Source organism: Trachypithecus francoisi, unplaced genomic scaffold, assembly GCF_009764315.1.
Source record: "Trachypithecus francoisi isolate TF-2019V2 unplaced genomic scaffold, Tfra_2.0 Contig01054, whole genome shotgun sequence".
In the NCBI taxonomy this organism is placed as follows: Eukaryota; Metazoa; Chordata; class Mammalia; order Primates; family Cercopithecidae; genus Trachypithecus; species Trachypithecus francoisi.
The window spans coordinates 12,362-21,093 of record NW_022681103.1 but is presented as its reverse complement, the minus strand read 5'-3'; the positions used below and the strand labels follow the sequence as shown (position 1 = coordinate 21,093).

General features: G+C 55.9%; 1 pseudogene; it reads right to left on the bottom strand.

Annotated features, from left to right (window-relative positions):
* Window positions 1–1,216: 1,216 nt before the first annotated feature.
* Window positions 1,217–7,405, bottom strand: LOC117090629 (annotated as a pseudogene).
* Between the last annotated feature and the right edge of the window lie 1,327 nt (window positions 7,406–8,732).

Sequence of the window (8,732 nt, the reverse complement as noted above, 5' to 3'; positions counted from 1 at the left end):
CCTGGGCAGGCGGAGTGGGCGGCAGGCTGGACCAAGAGAGAAAAAGGCCCACTTTTGGGAGGCCCGTCCCCTGGGTCCCAGGCGAGCCCCTGAGCCGTGAGCAGCGTCCCTCTGGGCCTGACACCTCCCTGTCTGGCTGGGACTTGGGAGGCCACAGGGATCGCTTCTGACCACCAGGTGTCGCCAGCACTGGGCGGAGGCCTGCCGGGCAGCCCCAGGCCTGCAGTGGGGGATACAGGGCAGGGTCTTAGGGCTGCCCCAGCTCATGTTGTTCTCAGGTCCCCAAGATCTTGGACTCTGGACTGGAGCGCCCTAGCCCCTCAGCCCATAAGAAGTACTGACGCGGTGCCGGTGCGATGCGGAGGAGGGGCGGGTGCCTGCTAGGCAGAGGGTGGAGACACCCCAGGTCTGAGTCTGCCAGTCCCAGCTCTCCACCCCTGCAGGGCTGGGGGCAGAGGGAGCACAGCACCTCCCCTCGAGACAGACCTGACCCAGCAAGGTCTCAGCCTGGATGGCTGCGGCCCCGCCCCACTACTCCTGCCCTGATCTGGGGTTCCCCTGTCTGTGTACCCAATGATAAGACACTGGTCCCACCCCAGCCTTCCTGGGTGATGTGAAGATTCAAGGTGTCTCGGGACTCCAGGAAGGAGTTGCTCAGTGCAGGCACCCTGGGCAGGCTTCCTAGAGGAGGCACCGGGATTTGGGTTGGATCTTGCAACGTGGATTCAATGTGAGGATGATGCCGTCCTCCAAAATGTCCTTCTCCCGACCCTGTTTTCTTTGTTAAATGCAACTTGACACTTGACTGTCAAGACTCAGTTTGGTGTCACCTCCTCCAGGAGGGTCCCCCTGACTACAATCCCCCTTCTTTACCCAGAGGCCACCATTGCCCGCTCATGTGTCAGCCTCCCTGGTTGAGACTGAGTTCTTGAGGGTGGGGCCTGGCCAGCTTGGGAGCTGGGTTGTATGTGCTAACCTTGCCGGCTCCTCTAGCTGGGTGCAGAGCTCCAGGGAAGCCACTGGGCCGTTCCTAAGGAAGGCTGGAACCCAGACCCCTGGGGTCTGTGGAGATCCCACTCCAAAGGGGCCGGGAACATCCAGAGCCCTGCCCCTCCCCACCCACCTTCAGGTCGTAGACGATGATCTCACCGAGCACCAGGTACACCTTCACGGAGTAGAGGGTCTCCTCGTCGAACTCCAGCGGCGAGTTGCAGAGCTACAGGGCCTTGAGGTAGAAGTGCTCCGCCAGCTTGCCATGGCCCAGCCAGTGGTGCAGGGCGGCCAGCCGGTGGTAGGCCACACGCTCGTTCAGCCTGTCCCCTGGGGTGTAGGCCAAAGGGGCAGATGTGAGGACGTGGCTCCCTGGGGCAGTCAGGCACAGGCCCCTCAGGAGCAGGTATGCAGAGCCCGGGCAGCACCTGGCTTGCCTCCAGGCGCCTGTGGTCACCTGGGAAGAACTGGCCAGTTCCTTCTGGGTTCCCAGACTCACTTTCCCATCTGCAAAGCAGAACTAATAAGGCCTGCCCCTGTCTACTGTGAGGCTTTGGCAAAGTCGCGCTTGGACGGCCCAGCTCTGTGCCTACACATAGCCACCTGCCTTTGCCCACTGGTTTTAACCAGGGGAGCCCAAAAGCCATGCAGTCCAGGTGCTCCCGGGCACCCCGGCTCCATGCAACCCACAGACGTGACATCCGACTCCTCCTGGGTGTGTCACGATCAGAGCCCCTTACCTTGGGGAGTCACTGCGTGCCTGAGCTCCAGGTCCCCCCACAGTTGCGCAAACCCAGCTAGGCTGTCTCTGATGTCCTCCCCTTTGCAGGGCGAGTGCCGTGGAGCCTGCATTCGATGCATTCCCACACAGCTGCACACCTACTCTGTACTGGGCCCCAGGGCACAAAGCGCTGGGGCATGCGGCCCGCCCAGGGTTCCCTGTCTCTGGAGGAGGACAGACGACCTGGCACAGCACCAGGGGATGCCCGGCCTTAAGGGGCAGGCTGCTGGAAGGGGAACTGGGATTTCATCAGCCAGAGAGTTGTGTGGTTGATGAAGGTGGAAAGGGCACAAGACAAAGGGAATGTGCCACTCGGCCTGGCACATACAGGGACCGAGATGCCTGGCATGTCTGGAAGGCAGAGGGCACACTGGGCGGCCCTTGTGATCAGCAGCGGGAAGAGATAGAGGAAACAGAGCTCAGCCAGGCAGGGCGCTCTGCACTACGTAAGAGACCTTGGGCTGTGCCCCAAGGCCAGACAGGGAAGCCAGCTGGGCAGATCTGCCTGCCTGGACAGGAGACTGGGAAAATCCAGCAGCTGCTTCAGCTCCTGCCCTGCAGACATGGAGGCACGGCTCTGGCAAAGTGTGGGTCCTGGCAGGGTGGGCGCTCAGGGGACTTACCCAGAGTGACACTGACAGCTAGGGCCATATGGGTAAATTCCAAGCCCTCCTGGGGCTCCTCCAGCATGGCCAGCAGTGCCACCGGCTTGTTGCACAGCTGTGGCTCACCTTGCAGTTGCCCATAGTCACTGCCGGGGCAGGGCCCGCTCGTACCACACAGGCAGGTGGGGTCAGGCTTCCCGCAGCACCCACCTTGCCCAGCGCCATCCTCAGAGCTCAGACATGTGCTTGGAGCTTCCCACGCCCCAGTTACCCCTGCACCTCCACAGAGCTCTGTGCTCTGGGATAACGCACGGTTCAGACACCCAAGTTGGGGGCTGAAGAGTCATCTGAGGCCCATCCAGCGACACCTGGCAGCCTCAGACCAGCCTCTCCCACCAGGACACCGGGGGTCTGACTGGGGGGAGCCAGCACTCCTCTCTGCTCTAAAAACACCACATTTGTCTGTGTCCAGAGCTGAGCCACACCGTGAACTCAGAGGAAGGGAGAAGCCGTCCCCTTTTCGGCGTGCATGCAGATCTGGGCCCTGGCCCTGGGTCTCCCACTGACATGCTGTGTATCCTTTGACATATCCCTGTGCGTCTCTGGGCCTCAGTGTCCTCATCTGGAAGATGGGGACAGGACTTCCCGCTCATGGTTGCTTGAGGTCATCAGGTGCAAAGGGTAAAGCCACTGTCATGTCCAGACCTGAGCGTTTGTCCCGGGCAGGGGCACGGTCAATATCATTCCCAGTGAGATCACTAGGCAAGGGTAGGGCCATAGTCATGTCCAGGCCCCAAGCGTTTGTCCCGGGCAGGGGCACTGTCAATATCATTCCCGGTGAGACCACTGGGAAACTAAGCATGTGCATGGGTGGCTCTGCCCTCCAGGTGCCCCCCCTGAGGCCCACCCACATCAGCCCATAGGCCAGCTCCCCTGGTAGAAGGACACGGCTTTCTCCAGCTCCCAGGCCCCATTGAAGATGTCTCCAGCTGCCTCAAACAGCTCCATCCCAGGTTGGAGTCGCCTGTGTACAGGACCACATTCTGTGCCACCTGAAAGGAGGCAGAGGTTCCCTCAAGACCCACACCTGGTGAGGTGGCCACACCCACCTTCACCAGCCTCCTTCCTCTCACACACTGCAGGTACACCTGAGCATTTTTCAGACCTGTGCATTAAGGCTGCCCCACCACTGGCATGAGGACAATGAACTGATACACCCCAGTGCCAGGAGGTGACTGAGCAGCTGCAGCCCAGGAGCCCGACACCTGTGAATCCTACCACCAGGGCTAGCCCTAGCCCACTCCCCCTGCACTCAGTCTCTGTGGCCCCCAGATTGCTGGGAGCCCATCCCCTTGTTCCGTTCTGCGTTGCCACATCCCTGCTGCAGCTCAGGGCCACACATCAACAGTGTTTGTGGGTGGGCCTGGTCCCCTCTTGGCCATGAGCTCTTGATCCTTCTCCTCAGCTCAAGGAGGTATACAGCAGGTGCTCAATAATGAAAGCTTCACCAGGCTCGTGGGCTTCACAATTTGTTCCAGATCACGCTGTGTTTGGGAAAGCCTCTGAAAACAGCCACTATGATAGATTCATTTTGTAAGGAGATGTACCACGTGTCGCTTGGAGCAAGTTCTTCTGTGTGTTAATTGAGTGGTCCCGTTCTTTGAGCATGTGCTGTATACCAGCAGGTGCTAGGCACTGTGAGGGGCCACACCTCTGCCCTCAGGAAGAAGATGCTGGCCACTGGGGGAGGATGTGAGGGAACCAGTTGGAGGGAGGTAGAAGGCACAACAGGTGCTCAGCAGTGGCTTAGGAATGAGTAGATGGATGGATGGACAGATGGGTGGATGGGTGGGTGCATGGTTGGAATGATGTGTGTATGTCTGTCTGTATGTATGGATGAGTAGATAATGTATGGATGGGTGGAGGGTAGATGATGTATGTACATATGGATGGATAGATGGTGGATAGATGGCCGGATCAACAAATGGACAGACAGATGAATGGAGGGATGGATTAAAGATTGGTGGGTGGATGGATGAATGATGCATGGATAGACGAATAGGTGAGTGGATGGATGGAAGGATGAACAGGTGAATGGATAAACGATGGAAGAATGGTTGGATGAATGGGTGGACAGACGAACAGGTGGATGGATGGTGGCTGAATGGATGGATGATAAAACAATGGATGAATGATGATGGACGGATGATGGATGGATGAATGGAAAGATGAACAGGTGAATGGATGGATCGATGGATAGACAGGTGAATGGATGGATGAATGGATAGATGGATGAATGATGGAAGGATGAACAGGAGGTGAGTGGATGAATGGATAAATGGATGGAAGGATGACCAGGTGAATGCATGGATGGAGGATGGATGGGTGATGGACGGATGGATGAATGGATAAATGGATGGATGGATGGATGGATGGAAGGATGAAGGGATGAATGGATGGATGATGGATGGAAGGATGAACAGGAGGTGAGTGGATGGATGATGGAAGGATGGATGGATGATAGATGGATATATGGATGAATGGATAAATAGATGAATGGATGAATGTGGATGGATGGAAGGATGAACAGGTGAATGGATAGACGATGGAAGAATGGTTGGATGAATGGATGGACAGACGAACAGGTGGATGGATGATGGCTGAATGGATGGATGATAAAAGAATGGATGAATGATGAATGGACGGATGGATGGATGATGAATGGAAAGATGAACAGGTGAATGGATGGATGGATGATGGATGAATGGAAGGATGAGCAGGCAAGTGGACGAAGGATGGATGGAAGAATGAACAGTTGAACGGATGGATGATGGAAGGATAGATGAACAGGTGAATGGATGATAAAAGGATGCATGATGAATGGATGGATGGATGGGCAGGTGAATGGATGGATCATGAATGGATGGAAGATGGTTGGATGGATAGAAGGATGAACAGCTGAATGGATGGATAATGGAAAGATGGATGGATGGACAATCAGGTGAATGAATGGATGAAGAGATGAACAGATGAAGGATGGGTGGATGATGGATGGATAGAAGGATAAAGAGTTGGATAGATGGAAGGATGGATGATAAAAGGATGGATGGATGGATGGATGGAAGGACCCACAGGTGTATGGGAAGATGATGGAAGAATGGATGGATGGATGAATGGATAATGGATGGAAAGATGAACAGGTAAATAGATGTTGGAAGGATGAATGGATGGATGGATGGACAGAGAGTGAACAGCACAGAGCCCCTTCCTGCCTCCTTTGCCACTCACCTGGATGTACAGGTCCACCAGCTCGCTCTGTCTCGCTCTGTCGCAGGATGTAGTAGATCTTCCCTGCTTGCAGCCAGGCATGCGCCTCCTCTTTCTTCTGGAGGTGAATGAGAATCCCCAGACTTTGTTTGGTGTAGTCCAGAGTGGATCTGTAGGCCCTGGAATCAGACACAGGTGTCAGAACAAGGGCTCTCATCCTCCTGGAACCAGTCTGCCTCCTCCCGTGGGTCTGGTGACAGATGAATCTGGAATGTGGGGACTGGGAACGGCCCTCTTGTGTGTGCAGTGTTCTGCCCTTCCCAGGCTGCTGGGAGGGCCAGGGTGAACACACATGGCATGGAAAAGATGAAGGACATCCTTATGAGGGAATCGAGCATCATGCTGCCCTGTGGCAGGAGGAGTGTGCTAGTCCATCTCCCCTGCCTCCCAGACATGGCCTGTGTCTTCTCCAGATGCACCAGGAGCCGTTAGTGTCCAGAGGCTATCTAGGTCGATGGTTCTCAAGGTGTGCAGGCATCACAGTCACTCGGAGGCCTGTGTGTATAGCTTGCTGGCCCTGCCCCCAGAGCTTCCGGCTCCACAGACCTGGGGCAGGACCTAGAACTCCCACTTGCCACAAGCTCCTAGGTGACATAGATGCTGCTCTGCTGGTCCAGGGACTACACTTTGAGAAACATGGCTCCAGCACACTGGCCCATTTTCCTTCTGTGAACCTGAGGCCAAGACTGGAGCCAGTCTCCCGGGTCCCCATGGAATCTGGCTCCTTCCCTACTCTCTCGGTAAGTCTGACACTCGAGGGGGTATGACTGCAGCAATGTCACCGGGAGCTGTGCGTGGGGTGGCCAGGGCCATGGTTACCCCACCAGGTCAAAATGCTCAGGGGAAGCCGAGTGGGCCACCTATGGGATGTGAGACCTTGAAACCCTGCGCCCTAGGGAAGCAGGTGACACAGCTGGCTCTGTCTTCTGTAGGAGAGAAGCCACAGGTGGCTGCTGTGGTCACACTTAAGGGGACAGATGAAGGCCAGGAGTGAAGACTCGGGGCAGGCAGAGGTCAGATGACAAAAGCCACCATAGTAGGAAGAACAGCCCAGAGTGCACGTACTGCCTCTGCTGGGGTTGAGATGACCTTTGACCCAACAAGAGAGGCTCAAGCTGGGACTCATGAGCCAGCAGCAGCCCTGGGACGACCCCAGACCCACAGCTCAAAGCATCTGATGCCAAGGAACCAAATGATCCAAAGGAAAGCGGCTGATGGGGCCCTGGGCCAGCTTCCCTGTGCCCCCTTCCCTGCCCCTCCTACCCCCTGCCCCCCTCCACACCCCCACCACTGCAAAGCCAGCCCTCACCGCTCGGTGCCCAGGGACAGGTAGAGCTGACTGATGGTCTCCAGGAACTGCCCCCCCAGCACTTTGTCGGTCACCTTGCGGGCCAGGGAGAGCTGGAGCTCGTGGTAGAGGACACACTGGGCCTCGCTGGGCATGACGACGCTGTAGAAGTAGCAGACGCTGCTGACGGTCCACAGCTGGCCTGGGCAGAAGACAAAATGGAAGACGTCAGCCTCCCAGCATCGAAGCGAGGCTGGCTGAGCTCAGAGCCCCTGGGCTGTGCTTGTCTCTTTCACACCTCTGTGAACCTGGGCCCCATAGGCGGGGAGCCTGAGCGCAGGCGGGCCATGCACCTGTGCCAGGGCAGACGCCGAGCACACTGTGACATGGGCACAGCTTGGTGCAGATGCTCATGGTCGACGCCGGCCTTCTTTACAACTCCCAGGGCCAAGGTCCTGGCCAGGCTCGGCGCCTGTACCAGGCCATCTATTTCTGCTTCACAAAGCCCCTCTGCCCAGGACCAAGGCCACCTTCAGCCTGAGTTGATGAGGCCAGGGGCACAAGTAGCCCCTCTCGCAGATGGAACTCTGAGAGAGCAAAGCCAAGTGTCATGTCTGCCACACTCGGCATCATGTTGGGAGAATGGGGTTCAAGGCCAGGCCCTGGCGTTCCCACACATGCTTCTCTCATGCAACCAGGCTCCAAACGCACAGGCTCCCTGGCCTCTCCCAAAGCCAGAAGCGGTCTCAGCTTCCTCTACTGAGTCTGGCAAGAGAGAAAAGAGAAGCAATGAACACCCCCAGCCAGCACCTCTGGTCCTATGTCAGGTTGAGCTGGGTGTCGGTGTTGCAGGGTGAGAGCATTGCAGGGGGCAGGGGTTGAAAGTCATATCATCCCCTTCCCTCCTGGATCATGAAAACAACATCACGGGGGGGTGTACACTTTCTGGGATAGTGGGAGTAACATCGTCTTCTGTGCCTTGGAATATTAAGGACAGTATCACGGGGGGAGCAGGTACAGCTTCTGCAATATTGGAATAATATTATCCCCTCTCCCCCTGCATACTAGGAAAGATATCACAGAGTGGGTGTTCACCCCCTGCGATATGGGGATTAATACCATCTTCTCCCCTTCCGGATATCAGGAAGAGTATCACACGGGGTGTACAGTGTCTGCAATACTGGGAGTCATATCAACCTCTCAGACTTGGAATATAAAGAAGAATATCACAGGGGAGATGTTCACCCCCTGCCATATTGGGAGTAATATCAGTCTCTCCTCTACATGGATATTAGGAACAATATCCCAGGCTAGGTGTACGCCTCCTGCTCTACGGGGAGTCATATCATCCTCTCTCTTCCAGGATATTAATAACAATATCACAGGGCAGGGGAACACAGCCTGCGATATTGGAATTGTTATCCTCTCCCCCTCCGGATACTAGGAATCACTTCACAGAAGAGCTGTATCCACCCTGTGATATTGGGAGTAATAGCTTAGGCTTATTCCGTGAATATGAGGAGCAATATCACCGGGTGGCTGTCCGTTCATTGCTATGTTGGGAGTCATGTCATCCTCTACCCCCCTGGATATTAGGATCAGTGTCACAGGGTGAGTGTACACCTACTGCAATATTAAAACTAAAATCATGCTCTCTGTCCCTGGATATGAGGAACGACATCACAGGTAGGTGTACACCCTCTGCGGTATTAGGAGTAATAATATGATAATTAGTAAACAT